Source organism: Eurosta solidaginis, chromosome 2, assembly GCF_040869045.1.
Source record: "Eurosta solidaginis isolate ZX-2024a chromosome 2, ASM4086904v1, whole genome shotgun sequence".
NCBI lineage: Eukaryota > Metazoa > Arthropoda > Insecta > Diptera > Tephritidae > Eurosta > Eurosta solidaginis.
In genome coordinates this window covers 113,736,941-113,760,318 of record NC_090320.1, presented here as the reverse complement: position 1 = coordinate 113,760,318, position 23,378 = coordinate 113,736,941, and the positions used below count along the sequence as shown (strand labels likewise).

The 23,378-nt window shown below is 37.4% G+C and overlaps 1 long non-coding RNA gene across 2 annotated transcripts in view; it reads right to left on the bottom strand.

Annotated features, from left to right (window-relative positions):
- Positions 1-9,559: 9,559 nt before the first annotated feature.
- The window catches only part of LOC137240163 (uncharacterized), a 34,436-nt gene continuing 20,617 nt past the window's right edge, over positions 9,560-23,378 (bottom strand). Inside the window, exons 3-4 of one of the 2 annotated variants that reach the window (XR_010949616.1) lie at positions 10,007-10,238; positions 9,560-9,948 (exon numbers count right to left, since the gene is read on the bottom strand). This is a non-coding gene — a long non-coding RNA (uncharacterized lncRNA). Of the gene's footprint in view, positions 10,239-23,378 lie in introns of both variants that reach the window. The other variant, XR_010949615.1, reaches the window with a different exon arrangement.

Sequence of the window (23,378 nt, the reverse complement as noted above, 5' to 3'; positions counted from 1 at the left end):
CTACACCTGCTTCCCACAGGCCTCCCAAATGTGGAGAGACGGTGGGGATGAAGTGCCATTGCAGTAGTTGATGAGCGTATTTAGACAATGCGTTCTCACGAAAATCTGCTATAAACGCCTTAAAATCAAATCTCAGAGATCGTGAGGCTCCGACCAAGTTATTTCCATTGTCGGAGTAGACATTTTCTGGGCACCCTCTCCTGGAAATAAACCTAGAGAATGCCGCAAGGAAGGATTGGGTGTTGAGGTCGGTTGTGGCTTCCAAATGTATGGCTTTCGTACTAAAGCAGAAAATCAGACAGATATAACTTTTGAAATACGGCACCCTATACCTCTATAACTTTTTATGTCGAATGGTCCTGCAAAATCTACCCCGGTGTTGGTAAATAGTCGGAAAAATGTGGTACGTTCCTGAGGAAGATTCCCCATGAGTTGGGTTTCTAACCGCTTCTTATAGATCGTGCAGGCCTTAAAGCTGTGAATAATGGACTGATCATATTTTTAACCCTAGGAATCCAGTTGTTGAAGCAGACTAGTTTATAAATTAATACCTGAAAATGAAATGTAATTAAATAATTTAATTTAGATTAATGAAGTTAAATAGAAATAATTATGTACTTACCTAAATACTTAAAATAGAGTTACCTCATACTTACCTTATATTTTTCTATGACCTACCTTATACCTACCTTATAATTAATTTACACTTACCTTATTTTCCCTTTTAATGATTTTAATTACTTACCAATTTACTTACCTTAACTTTTAGCACCACCCTAATGTAAGCAAATTCATGATTACAGTCTGTATTCGACTGTACCTATGTGCATGCGGTGTGTGTATACACCTACTAACAAGGGCTTAAGTGCAGTATACGGACAACTCCAAAATCAAAAAAAGAAGTATGGGGATTGATAGACATTGCCAAGGTGAGTATAACTACACAATTTTTTTTGTGGGCAAATGACAATAACAGGAGTTATTAAGGGTCAAAGTTCATATGAAGCATTTTTTTAAATCTAAATTTCTGTTTAAGTATCGAAGCGATTTTCAAAATTTTTTTCATTGTATAGGCAGTAAAATTACCTTTCATTTGATATGCTGTTTGTATTCCTATCCCGTAAAATACTTAAAAAAATCGATGTTTAAAAGTGCTATATTTACTAAGTAAATTACGCATATTTATTTGTACATATGTATGTATGTATGTGTATGTATATTTCGTTAATACGTTGGTATTTAAAGCTTAAATTAATTTTCTATAGCGTTAACCAACAATTTTATTGAAATAAATGTATTCGATATGACGTTATGGTAAGGCTCCATTAATCGATTTTATTGATTTCTATAAGGTTGGTTGGAAGATTAGCTGGACCTTAGCAGATGTTTGGAAAATAACCGTTATTTCAATTTATTGAAAAGTGTTAATTTAAACTGTTAAATACAAGTGCAAATTATTATGGCAAATATCAAGTTGTTGCAAATTTATCAAATATTTGAGTGCTGTGAAAGTGGTCCCATAAGTGAGTCAGCCCCGCATACACTGCAATAGTGGGGATTGATTCCCAAGTTAATTGAAAATGCTGATAGCGGTGACGGTTACTCTTGGAGGTTAGCTTATATATGCTAGCATGTGATTATGTGTATGTAACAAGTTAATTTTTAAAATTATTTAGGTGTTGTGCTCTCAAGGAGGGCAAGGGCAAACGTAGATGTAACGTTAAAGTCTCGTTCTCCCATTCGTCCCATTTTCAAAATGGTAGCTTTCGCGTATTTATGGATTAAAAACACTACCCTCGATTTCATTATGGATGAGCTCACGATAGCAAAACATGCGGTGGTCGATTGGAGCAGCTTTTGTCGCAAGGTGGTGTTTGATGGTATGATCATAAATAATAATAAGATTAGCGGGGACGGGGTGATTGTTGAAATCGGCGAAAGTAAGTTTGGTCGTCGGAAGTACCACCGCGGTCATCGTGTAGAAGGGCAATGGGTGTTCGGTGGGGTGGAGAGGGGAACTAACCGATGTTTTATGGTACCTGTGGAGAAAAGGGACAAAGATACTTTGCTGCAAATCATAAAAGAATGGATTTAACCCGGTAGCATAGTTGTGTCCGATTTCTGGAAGGTTCGTTGATTTGATAATTATATATTTCATTCATTTATAAATATACATTTATGTATATCGTTTACAGGCATATGATTGCTTACAGGATGAGTGTTATGTACATTTTAAAGTGAACCACTCGCTCAACTTTAAAGACCCCGAAACTGGCCAGCATACAAATACGATCGAAGGGTTATGGAGGCATTCCAAGGTCTTTATACCCCAATTCCACCGCAAAAAGCAATTCTTTTGCGGCTATTTGGCAAAATTTATTTTTCTACGGCATTGCAAAGCTACTAATATTGATTTTTAACAACATTTTTTAAAATGGCTGGGAACCTTTACAACCCATTCAACCCACGACTTGTAGAGGAGGAAGATGAAGATGATTATGAGGTCGATATGTCGGCGTGAGTTAAACGTAAGTTACAAAATAAATACTTATTTTTTAAGGGGCTATGTATGTATGAAAGTATTCTGCGCAGAAATACTGTGGACGACGGTGGGGTGCAATAAAGCCATACGCAATAACGCCATAGGGCTTTATTTCCAATCAGTTTGAGAAATAAAGTCATATGGTCTTATTTCCAATTGCTAATGGAAATAAAGCCAGTATGGCCTTATTGCCATTTTCAAAACATGGTTGTGGTAATTTTATTAGGCTGTACCTAAAAACGCGCAAAAGAGTGCGTACCGTGGTATGTTGCCACGGTTCAGGCAACCACCCGGACTTGGCATGGCGTAGTCCAGGGTTATTTAAATAAGGGCGGCCGAAGGCCGCCAACTCGGAAAGGTGTTATGCACATAAAGGAAACAAATACCAGGTGTTCTGCGCAGAATTACTGTTAATTTGCCCAAAATTAAGTTTTGGTATACCAGGAACAGGACAGTTGGTATTGCATTGATGGGACTAAGGATATTATATATAATTTTAAATGAAAGCTTAAATTATTTCCCATCTACCAAACTATATTTTCATATATTTAATACAGCAATTAAATTAAAAAAATTATTATTTCAGGAAATTCTTTGCAGTTATATACTTAAGATATACATCAAATGAAAGGTATTGGAAATACCTATCCAACGACGTTGATAATCGGTTCAATACTTTAGAAATAATTTAGATTTAAAAAAAAGCTTATTATGAACTTTGACCTTTAATAACTTTTGTTGTTGTTGTTTGCCCAACAAAAAAAATATATCGTTATGTTTCTTTTATTAATACCTATCGATCTCAATTTTTCGCTTTTTATATCAGCATTGTCCGTATACTGCACTTGTTCCCTAACAAGCGCGACTTGTCCACGCTCCCTTGTACAAATACACACATACGTAAGGTCATAGGTCCAGGCGAAGAACTTACCGCTTATTGGAATTGGAAGTTGACAAACTGTAAATTAGATTTAAGAAAATATTATAAAAGTTACAGTCAATTAGTAATCGACAACGGCGGTGTTTTTTCTTGGTGCGAATTTAATATACTTTTGTATTTACCTAGTGAAGATAAAATACTTACTTGGCGAAAGTAAAGTTTCTTACTAAAAAATCTTAGTAAATTTTCATGGCGCCCGAGCAGGGACATATTGTATATTAAAAATTTTAAAAAATTTAATACACTATTAAAATTGTCACAAGTGCAAGTGAGTGCTTAATTAAGAAACCAATAATAATTTGGTTTTGCTGGCTAATGACCTAGTTTTTAAACAAAGTGCAAAAGCGTTAAATTAAAAACGTGCGTACAACTACAAACAAATACTTAAACAAAACAATTAAATAAATCAAAATTTTTATGATAACTATATCAAAAACAACAAATATCGAAGTAATTTATTTGAACAATTAATTGCCTGTCGCGATCACGTGTGCAAAAACAAAATACATACATAAATTGATAGTGCAGTGCAGTGGCTGAAAATAAACAAAAAAAGCTTAAAATTTTAAAAAGTTTAAAAGAGTTTTTAAAACCATTAAATACTTACTTTGATAATTAAATATAAAATAATGGTTAAAAATACTTACCTTTATTAAAAATATTTATATCAACCTAAAGATTAAAACACAACAAACACTTAAAACAGTGTTAAAAAATTAAAAATACATACACACAAAAAATATTTAAAAATAATATTTAGTTTAGAAGTGTTTCAAAATAAAGCAAATAGTGAAGAATTTACCTGTGGAACCAGCGCTTGTAAACTTACAGTAGCCCGCAAAATAATAGTAGTGCCAGTGTGAAAAACCTGAAAAGATACAAAAAATTAATTTTATTAAGACTTACCCACAAGTGCGTTACTATATCTAAGTAAAAGGGCAAAAAGAAGTTCTACACTTACCACCAAAAAGCTCTATGTGAAGAAAAAGGTTTATTGAAAGGCTATTTGCGCAATAAACTGTGCTGTACACATACGAAAATACTGCCGCCTGTACCCGATAACCCTCCTGATCAAATATTTGACCACTTAGGGATTTCTGGCCAGGAATGAATTGCAGCTGTATACTCTGCAAAAGGGAAGTCGAAGCTGGAAACGAACCAGTCCTTAAAGAACAGGTATTGAGTGCGAACAATTAAAAGCTGTTGAGGTTGTTGGTTTTGTTAAATTGCTGCGAAGATCACCCAACAAGCTTTAACTTTGGCATCTGTTGTATTCACTTTGAAATTAAATTGCTTATAAACAAATTTCGTGAAACAAGATTTCGGGATTGTTTAGTGAAAAATTACCTCGTACAATTTCCGACAAGGTTCCGATTACCATTCTGTCAAATATTTTTCGAAATCTATACAGCTTTAAGTGTTTGGTTAAATCATTGACCATAATTCTGCTCATGGTTAGGCCCTTAAAACTTTCGAAATCGCGTCTAGTTTTCCGAATTAAGGAATTATACGCTTATTTCTTGATTTGCGCCTTTTTTTCGATAGTTCTGGTGAAGTTTCAGCAATTTTTTTTTCGTTTTCGTATTGCCGCGTTGGAAACTTCCAAACTATAAATTTGTACAAAGTTACTGTACATAGCGAATCAAAATGAGTAAAAGTGAGAATCAGCTAGGCCAGGTGGAAGACGCTACTTCCTTAAAAAGACAAAGGACGATTTTAAAAAGAAGCATAGCTCGAATTAAAACGGGAATTCATAATCAGTCACTCTCATCAGATCCGTCAGAAGTTGAGTGTCCACTCGAAATGCTGAATAGTTGCAGCGAAAAGCTCCTAGCGTGTCAGTCCGAAATAGAAGAGATCGATGAAGATGATGACACTCGTGACAGCCTTGAAAATTTAATTGTTGGAACCAAGGCGATGTTAAAATCGATATTGTCAGAGAGCAACAAAACAAAAGCTTCTGACACCTCCTTCACAGCGCCTCACAGCTCAAGACTTCCGAAAATGTCGCTGCCCAAGTTTCGAGGGCAGTATTCGGAGTTAAAAAATTGTATGAGATTGTTTGAGAACCTCGTTCATAATAACCCAGCGCTTTCTGACATTGAAAAACTCACACATTTAGTTTCGTGCTTGTCTGGTGAAGCGTTAGGAACGGTGAAGGCCTTCCAAATGACGGAAGAAAATTATCCGAAGGCGCTGGCAAGCCTGAAAAAGGTATATGACAATAAATGTCTCATATTTTTGAACACAGTTTCGAAACTGTTTGAGCTTCCGAAAATCCAAAAGCCATCGTCGCTTTCGCTGCGGTCCATGATCGACACCGTATCAGCTGTCTATGACTCCCTGTTGTCTTTGGGTGATGATACAAATATTTTCAATGCGATGTTGATACATTTAGAAATGTCGAAGGTTGATCCCACGACGCGGTCTAAATGGGTGGAGCAACTTGACTACGACAAGCTTCCGCTGTGGAGTGAGGGCGAATCGGCTCTCGATAAGAGACACCAGCACCTCTCGTCTGAAGAAACTTCGACATCGTCAAAGTCGCACGATATCCAAAGGAAAACCAACAAGAGTGCTGAAAAGCCAAAGTCATCCTTTGTGGCTGCGAAAGCTAAGCCAACAACTTGTTTCGACTGCAACTCCAAGGACCACTTCTTAACCAGCTGCCCTAAATTCAAAACTCTCTCTCCTCAGCAGAGATTCGATTTCACGAAATCGGTCCCATTGTGTATAAATTGCTTGCGCAAGGGACATACGGTTTCTAAATGCCAACTAGAACGGTGTCGAGTTTGTAACCGGTCACATCACACCATGTTACACCAATACCCGAAAAAATACCAGAATTTTCGACCTCATAAGCTATGCACACAGTGAGCGTGCCTGATCGCGTTATGTTAGCAACAGCAGTGGTCAAGGTGAAAACTTGCTCCGGTGATTATGTGTCAGCTCGTACGTTACTTGACTCAGGGTCACAAGTAAATTTCATGACTGAAGAGCTGGCACAAAGGCTGCGAATTCGGCGAGAGAAGGCAACATTAAATGTTATCGGGATTGGTAATGCATCCCAAAAGGTTCGGTCCAAAGTTAGTGCAGTCATAAAATCCCGAGTTAACAATTTCGAGTTTCTCGCAGATTTTTGGGTAATGGGAGCGATTTCGGCAAATCACCCAGATCGGGCTGTTAACACCACAGGTTGGAAATTTCCAGCTAATGTTGAATTAGGCAATCCTGGGTTCCATAAATCCTCAAAAGTCGATCTATTGTTGGGAGCCGAAACATTTTTCGATCTTTTGTCGGTTGGTCAGATTAAAACTGACCTAAGGTTTCCGTCGCTTCAAAAAACACTTTTGGGTTGGTTTATTTCAGGCAAATACATCTCCCACCAAAGTGAACACTCCGAAGCTAGCAGTGCGTTATTCAAACCGAAGATGATTCCGAAGCATTTGATGAAATTGTCCAAAGATTCTGGGCAATGGAAGAAATCCCTTCGGAATCACAGGCTACAAAGTTTACTGCCGAACAAATTAAATGCGAAGACTACTTCGTTAAGACTACTGAAGTCTCACCGTCGGGACGGCTTAAAGTAAGATTTCCGTTCAAAACTGACCATTTTGCGTTGGGTCAGTCATTTGAAACCGCAGATCGGCGGTTTCAGGTGCTGGAGAGACGTACGTTGAAAGATCCAGAACTTCGTCAAATGTATCTGGACTTCATGGAAGAGTACTTGGCATTGGGCCACATGAGAACCACTGATAACAAAATCCCGAGTGAAGCCCACTATTTCATTCCGCATCAGTGTGTCTTAAGACCACAAAGTACGTCGACGAAACTCCGCGTTGTTTTCGATGCGTCGAGTCGGACGTCAACACAAATTGCGTTGAATGACATTTTGATGGTTGGACCGACCATTCAAGAAGAACTTTTTTCGACGCTACTTCGCTTTCGAATGCATAAGTATGCTATTACAGCGGACATCACTAAGATGTATCGCCAAGTTCTCATAAATGAAAATGATAGAAATTTTCAATTAATAGTGTGCAGAAAGCATCCATCGGAGCTTCTGAAAATTTTTCGTTTAAACACCGTTACCTATGGCACTGCTCCAGCTCCATTTCTCGCAACACGGTGTTTGCAGATGCTAAGTGATATGAATGCACAAGAATATCCACTCAGTGCCAAGGTAATACGTACCGATTTTTACGTTGATGATCTGTTAACCGGATCTGAAAATTTTGAATCCCTCGACAGAATTCGCTGTGAGGTAACTGACGCCTTAAATTCGGCAGGATTCCAGTTAGCTAAGTGGTTCTCCAACCACCCAAGTTTTTTCGATAGTCAGAGTCTGGAAAAATCGTTAAGTTTCAACGACTCAGACTCCACTAAAACGCTGGGAATTCACTGGTCGCCAAAAGACGACTTATTTTGGTTTAGATTGGATGATACATTTGATGAGTTACGAGCTACAAAACGAAATATTTTATCGGTATCTGTCCAACTCTTTGATCCTCTGGGTTTGCTGGCCCTACTAGTGACCTCAGCTAAAATCTTATTGCAAGAGCTGTGGTCTAAGAAACTAGATTGGGATGTGTCCATTGCGTTGTATCTCAACAGCAGTTGGCAGAATTTTAAAGTGAATTTGTTGCAGTTGTCGTCAGTCAGCATTCCTCGGTTTGTTTATACTAATTCGAGTGCTAATTGTCAAATACATGGCTTCGCCAACGCCTCAATAAGGGCGTATGGTTGTTGTATTTACATTCGAAGCCAATTCGCTAACGACGTTAAATGCATTCTACTAACTGCAAAATCCAGGGTTGCTCCGCTGAAAACTAAGTCTCTTCCTAGTTTACAGCTCATGGCAGCGCATCTTTTGGCCAAGTTATGGTCCCGCATTGCGCCAATATTGAATCGACCTATTGGCAGCATATCATTCCGGACAGACTCCGAAATAGTTTTGCATTGGTTAAAAACACATCCATCAACGTTGCAAACTTTCGTTGCAAATAGAGTGTCCGAGATTCAAAAGTTGACTCAAAGTGCTTCATGGAGGCATGTGCCAACTAAAAAAATCCTGCGGATCAAGTGTCTCGGGGTTTTAACGTGGATGAAATACAGAACTCGATATGGTTTTCTGGCCCATAGTTCCTCTGGCTCATAGTTCCTCTTAGAAGACCCCGCAAGTTGGCCAATAAATACCCTTTTCGAATTAACGTCTGAAAAACAAGCACTGGAGCCATTCCATGTGAAAAGATGGGTCGACCTCTCCAATTTTCTTCAAATTATGTAGTATTTGACGTCCAGAATAGTGTGTGAAAATATTTTTTTTTAACTTTGAATATTTTGGATTTTATTGACAGTTGAAAATTTATGAAAGCTTTTCTTTGAGTTAAAATATCTTTTAAACTATTAATTTTAGAAAAAAATCTTTTACTACAAAAAGTCTTTAAAATTATTGAAGTTTATAAAAAAATTGTATGTTTAGAAAAATAATATGATTGAAAAATAAAATTAACCTACCCTTCAAATTTAAAAGAATGTTTTTTTGTTTTCGAGAAAAAAAATTTGAAAATTGTATTTTGAATAAATCTATGATTTTTACGCACAGTAAGTTTGTGATACAAAAATTGTTACACTATATAACACTTCGAAATTGCATCCATATTGTTAACAGATGTTTTCTACATATATATTTACCTTCTTATTCATAGAAAATAAAAAAGAGTGGTCAAACCTATTTTATTTTCTATGAATAAGGCCGTTAATTAATATATAATGCGAATTTGGGGTAATTCTATCAAAATTACGACACACATGCATATACACGCGTTTAAAATTCTCCGCAGTTTGACAAACATCACATTTTATAACTAATGTAAATAAAAAAAATTAACAAATCAGCTGTTTAATAACGCCATATGTAATTAATTCCACTTATTAATAACGGGAACATGCACTTCAGTTATTTTTTTTTATTCTATCGCAGTAGTCATTGATTTTGTGAACTTCCTTTATTTATTACCTTATGAAAATTGTTTGCATTTCATAGTCATTTGCTATTTGATTCGTACAAGAAAAGGTTCTTCTCCAAAGCTGTACGCTGTATTTCTTACAAACTATCGTACATATATACATATTCTGATTCCCAAAAATGCCAAATAAAAAATTTTGTTGTAATCCATTTGATTTGCCTAATCACAACTGGGTTCAAAAAAATGTAGGTAAATCCACGCCAGAACTATTAAAAAAACTACCCAATTTGGGGGAATGTGTCTGCTTTTGCTGCAGGATTAAAATTCTAAAAGATGCTGTACCATCTAAAGAGGTTAGCAATAGTATTATTAAAAGTCCATTGAATGATTTTCCAATGTAAAAACAGGTTCCGAAGTAAATCCATCACCAAATATAAGTTCTGATGAAGATAGTGAAGTGTATACAGGAGGAGATGACGGCTTGGAAATGCTTTTATCTGTAAAGAAAAAGTTTCAACCCATATCGAATTATTCAGAAAAGATTTTTTGGTTCACAATTTCTCCACCAAGTTGGACAGCATACAAACTCCAAAAAGAATTTCACCCCTATTGCGAATGTCGACTGAGAATAGATAATCGACTATTAAGCGATTATCGATTATCACCCCTATTGCGAATGTCGATCGCTCGCTCATTTATCGACTGTGAATACTCTTTTGATCGATTGTCTTCCTACAGCCATTTTGTAGCCGTTGAAGCGTTTATGTGATAGAAAAAACTGAAAAAACTGAAAAATGGAAGAAAAAAAGTAAAAAAATTTGAATAAAAGTAAAAAATGTAAACATAAATAGTAAAAAGTGGTTATTTTAATTGCTGGTCAAAAGTTGTAAGCAATAAATGGCAAATCGTAAGACTAGTGCAGCTAATGCAAGAAAATCCTCATTTAGGCAAAGGCGTGTGTGGGAAAGCCCAGGGAAAATCAAGATCGGAATTGATAACGGCTGAGCTCAATAACTTGGGACCACGGATGCGTTCCTGTGAAAAGTGGTTAAAGGTAAACAAATTTGTATATAGCTTTCATAAACAAAATACTGAACATTTCTTTGTAGGTGTGAACGGATTTGAAAAATAAAACGAAGAAAAAAAACTAGGGATACTGTAAATTAGCCGAATCCTATACTAAAGTCATTGCCTACACTTAGCTGGTATGATCCGTGAGCGCAGAACCGTAAAGTTGCTGCAGGCTTTAAAATTGTTGGGATAGATGTCTTTCTAACACCAGGTTGTAGTTAGGCATCTAGCAATGCCAGCAAACCCGCAAATGCAGCTTTCGGTAAACGAAAATTTTTCAAAAATTTGTATAAATGGAAGCTTTAATAAATGTTTAACTTTACGACAAATTAAATCCAAATAGTTACATGTGATCTTCCATTTCCAAAGGATTCGACGAATCCCTCAACTTGCGTCTTTCCCTTGCCAGCTCTATTAGCCTTGTACGTGCATCTTCATCTTCCTCGCTATCACTTAATCACAGCTCAACACAATCCATTTATAATATTTATTATAAAATATCTAATTTAAATTTATTTTTAAAGTGTTTTATTATTTTGGTTTTACCAAACACGGTAAAAATGTACACAAATTGTAAACAGCTGATTGCAATTCAGCGAGTTTTCTTCTTTCTCGTCTTTTTGCAGCGAGTTATTCACAATGGTACAAATTTTTTTCGATCAAGTTACACAATACGAAAATAAAAGACAATCGACTCGGTCGGCAAATTTCTATTCTACTGCTGATCGACACTTGCAATAGGGGTGTTTAATACAACTTATAAGTTAGCTTCTCATGCGAAAAAACCCCAAATTTGTTTGGATTTGGTTCCCACCCAACTCAAAAAATATCAGGAAGGAAGATTTCCGAAAATGATATTTCCGTAGTCCAAAATTTTTATAGGTCAAATGATATTAGTCGACTTATGCCTGGGCAGAACGATTGCGTGTATCTGTAACACAAATGGATGGAAAAAAGTCAAAAATTCAGAAACGATTGGTCTTGTGCAATCTGAAAGAAGCTTATGTCGAATTTAAAAATATTTATCCTGATTTAAAAGTTGGATTCCGTAAATTTGCCGAACTATGTCCTAGGGGATATATTTTGGCCGATGCTGCTGGAACTCACACAGTGTTTCGTACAGGGGCATTTTCTCACTGTGCGTCATAAATGTCGCACAGGGGAGAATGCGCCTGTCCGAATAAATTTACCGTTTTTAAATATACGTTGGAGTGGAACATGTCATGGCTTGCCATGATCGAAACTATTGCGCATTAGAATTGAATAACGATTCAAGTTGAGCGAATCAATCAGTTTAGTTTAGATAGGAATTGAACGCGGTGCAAGCAGGTTGACAGAACGGCTGTCTGTACAAAATAGTAGTTTTGTGCGTGAAGATATTATTATATAAGTATACAGAAATAACAATGTGTGCTGAGTGCAAGATTTTGTGTATAATAAAAAGGGTTTCTTTGGCCTTTGGCCTTTTTCCCTTTAGCTATGTGCGTTTTATTTCATATAAGATGAGTGCGGTTGCACACACTCACACATGTGGTAGTAAGTATGAAACATTATGGTCCGTGTCGAGTCGGATCAAGACCAGTTGAGTGAAGGAAGTTTTTTTTTGCTGCGTAATTAAAACGGCTGCTGGTCAAAAGTGTTTAAGCATTCAAGCGATCAAAAAGTATACGCGTAAAAGCAAAAACAAAAATTTGATAAAAATTCATTAATTAAATATATTGAAACTGAAATTTTTTGGAAAATTTTTAAATTGTGATCTGGTAACCTTGCCGTGCGCGGACGTGTTTTTGATCGCTCTTCGAATTGTTATTCTTTTTACTTTGTAAACAAGTTTTATCTTTCATAAATATTTATTCATAGAATAGAAAACAGTTTAAAAGTTTAATTTCGTATTAAATCTTTACACAGTGCAATATACATAGTGGCTTTTTGTGCAATTTAAACATTCAGTCTGTGTGTTCATTTATCATAGATTTTCACAAAAATTTGTGATAACTGCATACCTTTTTGTTGGTAGCTGCTATTAGCAAGTCATTGTGTGCCCTTTTTGCTTTGTGTTGTGTTCGCTGCTAGCTATACGCTGTCTTGCGATTTGCATCCAGTGCTCCAAAATAACTCTTGCCCATAATTTTTGAACAGCTGTTCAATTTATCTTATACTTATAGTTTCTTTTGCCTATTTTTCTTTTGGGTTTGTTTAACTTTGCAATTATGTTGGATTGCTGTGTCAAGAAGTGCACCAATCAAAAGAAAATTTCCCGTGGTGATACTTATGTTTGTTGTTGGCTCTGTGATAATATGGCTCATGTTATCTGTGCCGGTTTCTCTCACATAGGTGGTCGGGTGGTTGACCTAATATCCAGCAAAATTGGACTGAACTGGACATGTCATGATTGTCGTTCCGTAGAAAATGACATGCGAGCTTTTATGAGGCAAACTCAGAAAAAGTTCCACAACATTTTTATTGGGTTTCGTGACCTTAACGAAAGATTCAAACCGATGGAGGCTTACTTTAAAAAATTGAAAGTGATATCTGAATCCCCAAAATGAAAGAAATGTATGCCCAACAATGACTCCAACTTGTCTTCGAGTCAGGGGCAAAGCTGTCCTCCTACGAATGTCCCTTCAACCGCGTTGACTAATACGAACAGGCTAACCAAAGACGTTATGAACAATGCAGCTCAGAAATCTCCACAAGAATCTCCACAAGGTTGTGTCGAGACTTCCAGTGAGACGATCTCTGGCAAATTAAACGATGCACGAACTAATAGTGGTATCTTTGCGGCTGTTTGTTCTACGTCACCAATGTTGATTTCGCTGGACTCCCCAATTCATCCTACACGTCCACCGGTATTTTTAGCTCCAACAATAACGGACGGTGTTCCTAGCTGCGTGCTTAGGTACTGCGCCGAAAACATGTATGAGCCTATTTTAAAATTATTTGAGCTATCTCTGGGATCTGCGTCATTCCCGGCACTTTGGAAACAGTCTTTTATTATACCCCTGCATAAAAAAGGTAGTAGGTCAAAAGTTGAAAACTACAGGGGTATTGCTAAACTTTCAGTCATTCCTAAAGTCTTTGAACAGATTGTCACCAATCAACTGCAATATCAGTGTTCTAGTCTTTTATCTCCATGCCAACACGGTTTTATTCGTCAAAGGTCAACCACTACAAATTTGCTTGTATTCACCTCTATAGTTATGGAAGGATTTTTAGCGAACAAGCAAACGGATGTCATCTACACGGACTTCAGCAAAGCATTTGATACCGTCAACCACGAGTTGCTTATTCATAAGCTTGATTTACTGGGCTTTCCGTTTCACCTATTAATGTGGCTGAAAAGCTATCTTTCTAACCGGACCCAAAAAGTCCTGTTCAAGTGCAATCTGTCGGAATCGTTCGGAGTTTCCTCTGGCGTACCCCAGGGAAGTCATCTAGGCCCTTTGCTCTTTGCCCTTTTCATTAATGACTTGCCACAGACAATATTATATTCCCATACTATAATGTATGCGGATGATGTAAAACTTTGCTACACTTACTGTCCTACCGATTTGAGTTCCTTGGATCTTCTTCAGGCCGACTTGGACTCGTTCCAATGTTGGTGCACAACAAATTTATTAGCTTTAAATTGCTCTAAATGTAAGCATATGACATTTCACCGAGTGAAGCCAGCATTGAAATCTTATGTAATAGATGGTACGCCTTTGGAGCGTATATCTATTGCAAATGATCTAGGTGTCCTTTTTGATCCGAAATTGAATTTTAACATGCATATTTCATCTATAGCCAACAAAGCGTTGGGTTTACTTGGATTTGTTAAAAGATGGGCTAAAGAGTTCGATGATCCGTACCTCACTAAGGTTCTTTACACATCGCTGGTTCGTCCAATACTCGAGTATTGCTCATGCGTTTGGTCCCCTGTTTCTCAAAAGCATATAAAGCGTCTTGAGTCAGTTCAAAAGCAATTTTTGATATTTGCATTGCGCGGCCTTAATTGGGACTCAAGTCTCCACCTTCCTCCATACAGAAGTAGAAGTCTTCTTATTAACTTACCCACTCTGGAAAATCGGAGAATATTACTGGGGGTATTGTTCATCCATAAGCTCATTATTGGAGAAATTGATTCCGCGGACCTCCTCAGCCGCTTGTTTTTTGCGGTTCCCCCTAGAGTATCCAGACACTACGTTCCTTTCTATTTACCCCTTTGTCGACGAAACTTTGCTAAAAATAATCCTCTTCTTATCTGGTGCGCGCACTACAATGACTTGTATAGCTGCATCAGTCTTGAACGTACTTTTGCCACTATACGTAATGCAATACTTGCCTATCTAATTTAAGAGATACAAGCTAATTTAATTTGCCGGCATTTTATTCCTTCGATAAAAAACAGGAACTATCTCGCTTAAGGATGGAGGAACATTTATCAACATGTCTCATTAAGAAGGAACAAGACAGTACTGTGTTGATTGGAATCTAGTGCATTCCAACAACGTAAAAAACATGCTTTTTCAAGAGTCACTGACCGGAATCGTATGCATTCCGGCAGTATAATCTTATGGGTCAGGCATCGAGCTGATTGGAATCCGGTGCATTCCAACAACACAGGTCATGTTACTTTTTTATGCCTTGTGATGGCGTATCCTCATTACACTACTCTTAGCACTGCCGGATTCCCATGACATGCTGATTGGAATCTTGTTGCATTCCAACAGGGAGATTGGAATCCACTGCATTCCGAAGTCATGCTGAGCGGAATCTGATGCATTCCGCCAGTATAAGATTTCGGCATAAGATCTTATTTCTGCTCATATTTCTTATTATTATTATATTCTGAAATTAAATAGTAATGTTCATTAATATTTCTTTGTTTGTAATATAACATTGTTGAAAGCTCGATATATCTTAAATTTTATCTTTTGAGTTGTATATTTATATATCTTTTATATTATGCAGTCGACCATAGTTTGTCGTCGACTTTAAATAATAAATAAATAAATAAAAAGGTGAGCGTTAAAATAATAGTTAAATAAATTATCTACAGTCCACTGAGAAAATTCGGTAGAATTTAAAAAGATAAATTGGAAACTTGCGTATGTAAAAAATATAATAAAATGTATAATCATAGTGGGGAATTTTTGCGCGAGTAGATAATATTGAGGTGTACATATATTGTGAGCGTGGGGAAATAATACGCAGTGCGCATGTCGGGCAAGAATGTATATGTAAGGTTATAACGGGGCGTATGTATAAGCATGCTGAGATTTGTCTCGAGTGCGCAAGTAAATATTGCATTGGAGCATTAAAAAATAAAAATAAAATACATATTGTGCGCAACGGTTTGAAATATAGATAAAAAGAAAAAAAAAAACAAGTAAGGAAGGCTAAGTTCAGGTGTAACCGAACATTACATACTCAGTTGAGAGCTATGGAGACAAAATAAGGGAAAATCACCATGTAGGAAAATGAACCTCGGGTAACCCTGGAATGTGTTTGTATGAGATGCGTATCAAATGAAAGGTATTAATGAGTATTTTAAGAGCGAGTGGGCCATAGTTTTATAGGTGGACACCTTTTCGAGATATCGCCATAAACGTGGACCAGGGCTGATTCTAGAATTTGTTTGTACGATATGGGTATCAAATGAAAGGTGTTAATGAGTATTTTAAAAGGGAGTGGGGCTTAGTTCTATAGGTGGGCGCCTTTTCGAAATATCGCCATAAGGTGGACCAGGGGTGACTCTGGAATTTATTTGTACGATATGGGTATCAAATGAAAAGTGTTAACAAGCATTTTAAAAGGGAGTGGGCCTTAGTTCTATAGGTGGACGCATTTTCGGGATATCGTTATAAAGGTGGACCATGCGTTTGTACAATGAGGGTATCAAACGAAAGGTGTTAATGAGTGTTTTAAAAGGGAGTGGGCCTTAGTTCTATAGGTTGACGCCTTTTCGAGATATTGCCATAAAGGTGGACCAGGGGTGACTCTAGAATTTGTTTGGACGATGTGGGTATCAAATGAAATGTGTAATGAGTATTTTAAAAGGGAGTGGGCCTTAGTTCTATAGGTGAACGCCTTTTCCGGATATCGTTATAAAGGTGGACCAGGGGTGACTCTAGAGTTAGTTTGTACGATATGGGTACCAAATAAAAGGTGTTAATGAGTATTTTAAAAGGGAGTGGGTCTTAGTTCTATGGGTGGACGCCTTTTCGAGATATTGCCATAAAGGTGGACCAGGGGTGACTCTAGAATTAATTTGTACGATATGGGTATCAAATGAAAGGTGTTAATGCGTATTTTAAAAGTGGGTGCGCCTTAGTTCTATGGGTGGACGCATTTTCGAGATATCGCCATAAAGGTGGACCAGGGATGACTCTAGAATGCGTTTTTACAATATGGGTATCAAACGAAAAATGTTAATGAGTATTTTAAAAGGGAGTGGGCCTTAGTTCTATAGGTGGACGCCTTTTCGAGATATCGCCATAAAGGTTGACCAGGGGTGACTATAGAATTAATTTGTACGATATGGGTATCAAGTGAAAGGTGTTAATGAGTATTTTAAAAGTGGGTGGGCCTTAGTTCTATGGGTGGACGCCTTTTCGAGATATCGCCATAAAGGTGGACCAGGGATGACTCTAGAATTTGTTTGTACGATATGGGTATCAAATGAAAGGTGTTAATGAGTATTTTAAAAGGGAGTGGGCCTTAGTTCTATAGGTGGACACCTTTTCAAGATATCGCCATAAAGGTGGACCAGGGGTGACTAGAATTTTTTTACGATATGGGTATCAAATGAAAGGTGTTAACGAGTATTTTAAAATGGAGTGGGCCTTAATTCTATAGGTGGACGCCTTTTCGGGATATCGTTATAAAGGTGGACCAGGGTTGACTCTAGAATGCGTTTGTACATTATGGGTATCAAACGAAAGGTGATAATGAGTATTTTAAAAGTGGGTGGGCCTTAGTTCTATGGGTGGACGCCTTTTCGAGATATCGCCATAAAGGTGGACCAGGGGTGGCTCTATAATGTGTTTGTACAATATGGGTGTCAAATTAAAAGGGAGTGGTGGTAGTTGTATATGTGAAGGCGTTTTCGAGATATCGACCAAAATGTGGACCAGGGTGACCCAGAACATCATCTGTGGGGTACCGCTAATTTATTTATATATGTAATACCTCGAACAGTATTCCTGCCATGATTCCAAGGGCTTTTGATTTCGCCCTGCAGAACTTTTTCATTTTCTTTTACTTAATATGGTTGGTGTCACACCTATTTTACAAAGTTTTTTTCTAAAGTTATATTTTGCGTCAATAAACCAATCCAAATACCATGTTTCAACCCTTTTTCGTATATGGTATAGAATTATGGCACTTTTTCCATTTTTCGTAATTTTCGATATCGAAAAAGTGGGCGTGGTCATAGTCAGATTTCGGCCATTTTTTATGCCAATAGAAAGTGAGTTCAGATAATTATGTGAACTGAGTTTAGTAAAGATATATCGATTTTTGCTCAAGTTATCGTGTTAATGGCCGAGCGGAAGGACAGACGGTGGACTGTGTATAAAAACTGGGCGTGGCTTCAACCGATTTCGCCCTTATTCACAGAAAACAGTTATCGTCCTAGAATCTAAGCCTCTACCAAGTTTCACAAGGATTGGTAAATTTTTTTTCGACTTATGGCATTAAATGTATCCTAGACAAATCAAATGAAAAAGGGCGGAGCCACGCCCATTTTGAAATTTTCTTTTATTTTTGTATTTTGTTGCACCATATCATTACTGGAGTTGAATTTTGACATAATTTACTTATATACTGTAAAGATATTAAATTTTTTGTAAAAATTTCACTTTAAAAAAAATTTTTTTTAAAGTGGGCGTGGTCGTTCTCCGATTTTGCAAATTTTTGTTAAGCATACATATAGTAATAGGAGTAACGTTCCTGCCAAATTTCATGATGATATCTTCAACGACTGCCAAATTACAGCTTGCAAAACTTCTAAATTACCTTCTTTTAAAAGTGGGCGGTGCCACGCCCATTGTCCCAAATTTTACTTATTTTCTATTCTGCGTCATAACTTCAACGCACCTACCAAGTTTCATCGCTTTATCCCTCTTTGGTAATGACATATCGCAATTTTTCGATTTTTCGAAATTTTCGATATCGAAAAAGTGGGCGTGGTTATATTCCGATATCGTTCATTTTGAATAGCGATCTGAGATGAGCGCCCAGGAATCTACGCACCAAATTTCGTCAAGATATCTCAAAATTTACTAAAGTTATCGTGTTAACGAACAGACGGACGGACATGGCTTAATCAAATTTTTTTTCGATACTGATGATTTTGATATATGGAAGTCTATATCTATCTCGATTCCTTTATACCTGTACAACCAACCGTTATCCAATCAAAGTTAATATACTCTGTGAGCTCTGCTCAACTGAGTATAAAAAGAAGGGCATTTGTCTTTACATATATTATGAGTGTTGGGAAAAATATGCTGTGCGCATCGGTTTAGCGTATATATGTAAAGCTACAAAGGGGCGCTTGTGTAAGGTTATTGCGATTTGTCACAAGGGCGCGAGTAAATAATGTATTAGTATTTACATATATTATGAGTGTTGGGAAAAATATGCTGTGCGCATCAGTTTAGCGTATATATGTAAAGCTACAAAGGGGCGCTTGTGTAAGGTTATTGCGATTTGTCATAAGGGCGCGAGTAAATAATGTATTGGTATTTACATATATTATGAGTGCTGAGAAAAATATGTTGTGCGCATCGGTTTAGAGTACATATGTAAAAAGAGGGTGTGCATAAAAAAGAGAATAGTCTCAATTTGGTGAAGTCTTGATGCTGTTGTGCTAATGGAATTTGTGTGACATGGGCTTGTTCGAGATTCAACTGCAGCGTATTGCGTGTTTTTCTTCTTCTTGATATCGCTTTCCTTTCTTGTGCATTCGAAAAAAAAAAAAGTGTAATTTGTTTACATAGTAGGTACAAGGTGCCTGCTAAGATTTTACATATATTGTAGTGAGGTTGCTTTTGTTGTTTTTTGTCGGACAAGTCTTAGGTGGCAATGTGGAAAATTTAGTGAAAGAAGATTCTTGTATCATGCAATAAAATTGAAGCATGTAAGTTTGGTGTGCTAGACATGAGTGTACATGTATGTACGTATTTATGTATATATATATATATGGATATGCATGTGTGTTTGGTGTGAAAAATAGTGCATGATACCAGAATACATTTTTCGAAAACAGCAAATATAAATGAATAAGATTGCATGCGACATACTAAATAAAATTGTGTGCTTAAATGTTTGCTTATTTGGATTTTTGTGTTTGAATGTTTGTGTGCTTGGATGTGCGTAAGAGCAGATATTTGTATGTACCACTTTAATGGTGATAAAGTTTTTAAAAGAAAACCGTTGAAAAAAAGAAAAAAGGGGATAGCATGAGATAAATTTGAATGGTGAGATAAGTTGAGCTGTTATTGGGGGCTTAAATAAAAAATATTTTATGCATAAATAAAAGATGAGCTCGGGGCAAGATTTTATAGTAGTGCATGTGTACTAAGTGGGCTAGCGTACCTGCAGGTGTTTAAAGTCTTTCGGCAATTGCATGTTTGAGTTGGCACTAGTGATGGATGAGCACGGTTAAGGTGAGCTAGAATTTTTCAAACATATATGCAAGCCGGGAGCATTGGTGCAAGCGCTTGAATCAAATGTCAGTTGGCGAGTCAAGATGATTGATTGAGGGCTTGGTGATAACCATCATTAGGCGCTTGTTAAATGAAAGAAAATAATAAGTGGTGATAACATAGTTGCACATTGTGTGCGAGACTTCAATATTATTAATACCATATTCAAACATATTATTTTGTTTGTTTTGTTTCCTTTCTTTATGTTTCATATATAGACATGGCATCTCAAAAGAAATTGAAATCCTATGCAGCTACAATCCAGCGTGCACTAGAGTTTGCTAATGACACTGATTTCACTCAAGTGTCATTGGGCGAGATCAAGGTGCGAATTACCTCACTACGGCTAGCATGGCAGGCATATCATGAAGAGTATGCAGCTGTAATTGAGGATGTGGATGAGGAAGCGCTATACCACTTCTGTAAGCAGAATATGGCAGTTGTGGAAACGATGTATTTTGAGGCGCATGCCAAAATGCAGACGGAGCTAGACAAGATGAAGCAAGATGAGGGGCTATACAAAAATTTGCAAGCAATTAACGGGCAGGTGCAAATGCCTGTCCAATAAAACGACATTAAAAATACATGGGGCGAGTTTGATAGGGCATTGGTCAAATGGACAAGTTTTCCCGATCTGTTCCGGGCGGCTGTGCATGACAATGACAAGATAGACCCGTCATTTAAATTTTTGTACCCGACTAATTCACTGGTTGGTAGAGCAAAATTAACGTTTGGTCAATGGCCATTTAATTTTAATAATTATATTCACGCCTGGAAGCGGCTGAATCAGATGTACGACCAAAGCTACTTGATAGGACGCGAGCATTTAAGAAATTTTATTCGGCTTCCGGAACTCAAGGGACAGATAAAGGAGAACGACTTGCGGCGCATGTCTAATGTTACCCATGACGTGCGTCGTCAACTCCAGGCACAGGGGCTACCAGTAGAGCACTGGGATTTCTTTATGGTGCACATGTTGCTTGAAAGTTTGGACAATGAAACAGCAAGACAATGGGAGCTCGCAAGGAAGAGTGATACGCCAAAAGTTGATGAAATGCTATCATTCTTGGACAAGCAGGCATTGGCGCTAGCAAACTCTTCAGACAATCGCAGGAAAATTGAATCGGCAGTGGTAATTCCAGCTTCAAGTACGAAAACGAAGAATTATTGTGCAAATGAAAGAGGGGCTAGAGTTAGCGCATCAACATCGGGCGCAAAGAATAGGGTACTATTATGTGAGGTGTGCAATGAAAATCACATGCTATACCATTGCCCAGAATTCATGGCACTTAACTTGAGGGCCAGGAAAGATTTTATTCATAGGAGAAATCTCTGTCCAAACTGTTTAAAAGGGGCCATGGTGCTAACAATTGCTACCAGGCAGAGTGTTGGAAGTGCCCTGGTAGGCCCAAGCACAACAGCGCATTGTGTCCAAACAGGGAACCAAAAAGGCATGTAAACAACATTCAGCGCTATGTATCCAAGTCGAAACAAAAATTGGATTGACAATCAACTGAGGCGAGAAAGCGTACAATTAAGACGCAAAAAGAGGGCAAGAGAGCGCAAGATAAAGTGAGCGGTCGAGATGACGCGGAGCTGGGGCCAAGCGAGAAAAAACTTAAAATAGAAAAAGAAAATAAAAATGCAGTAGTCAATAATACTATGAATAGAAATAAAATTGATTTGTCTTGTGAACAATATTTGATGAATTTCAATAAGGGGAAAGAAGAAGCAAGGGCATTGTTGCCAACAGCAATGGTGCTGGTTGTCGTAAACGGCATTAAATTTGGGCCGGTTCGTGCATTACTGGATACTGGAGCGCAGATAAATTTGATTACCTTTGTATTACAACAGAGGTATGGCATACACACGAAACCAATTACTAAAAAGATGGTTGGTATTGAAGCAGAGCCGTTCCAAGTGAACAAGAAGGCTATAGTGTTGATTATGCCTTGGTATCCATCAGGAGATCAAATCGATGCAGAGTTTTGGGTTTTACCTAAAGAGAGCCAGTGGTGTCCCTTACTCCCTCCACCTGGTTCAGGGTTGGGTCCTATACATGACTCGTTGGGCATTAGGTTAGCTGATCCAGAATACTGGGAATCAAGAAGTACTCATATGTTGCTGGGGCTAGTTTTGTTGCGAGAATTGTTACCAAGATAGTTCGCGATGGTATAAAAGGAATAGCATTGATGGATACAATGTTGGGCATAGTTGTATTCGGCGAATATGCACAAAGCCTTGATGATGAGACCGGTGAGCTAGTATTAGCAGTAAATTACAAAGATAATAGAGAGCTAAACACATTAATAACAAAGTTTTGGGAAATGGATCAGATTAATGAGAATTCAATGCGAACAGAAGAAGAAGAGAAAGTTGAGAAAATCTTCTTAGATACATATTATAGAGATAGGGATGGTAGGTTCGTGGTAACCATACCCCTAAAGGAGGTCACAGAGATTGGCAGTTCCAAAGAAATTGCACTCCGCAGATTTCTATATTTAGAAAAGCGTTTGGAAAAGGAGCCAGAGATTACAGCGAAATATGTTGAATTTATGAGAGAATATGAGGAGTTAGGGCATATAAAAATGGTTGATAAGCATGTAGGGCAAAATGAGTTGACATATTACATCCCGCCCCATTGTGTGACGAAAAAGTTTCGGGTAGTTTTTGATGCAAGCTGCCGAACTAACAAAGGTATTTCTCTTAATGAAATTCAATTGCTAGGTGGAAAATTACAAAGAGATCTGAGCGAGATCATAATGCGGTTTTAGGCAGCACCGATTTGCATTTAGTGCAGGTATAAAGATGATGTTTAGACAAGTTAAGATTGCTAGAAATCAATGGGATATGCAACGAATATTTTGGCGCGAGAGCAGAGAAGAACCATTGAAGGAATATTGGCTAACTGTTGTGACGTATGGTATGACATCATCGGCGCTTGATGGTAGAATGGGATGAAGAGCTACCATCTGAATTAGAAATGAGATTCAGAAAATATTGGGGCGAGATGAAAAAACTTGAAAATTTTAGAATTCCAAGATGGCTCGGTACTGGGATGTCTGAGAACGTTGAATTATGTGGCTTTTCTGATGCATCAGAATCAGCCTATGGTGCAGTTGTTTATGCTAGAATGAAGGAAGCAAATGGGAATTTTAAAT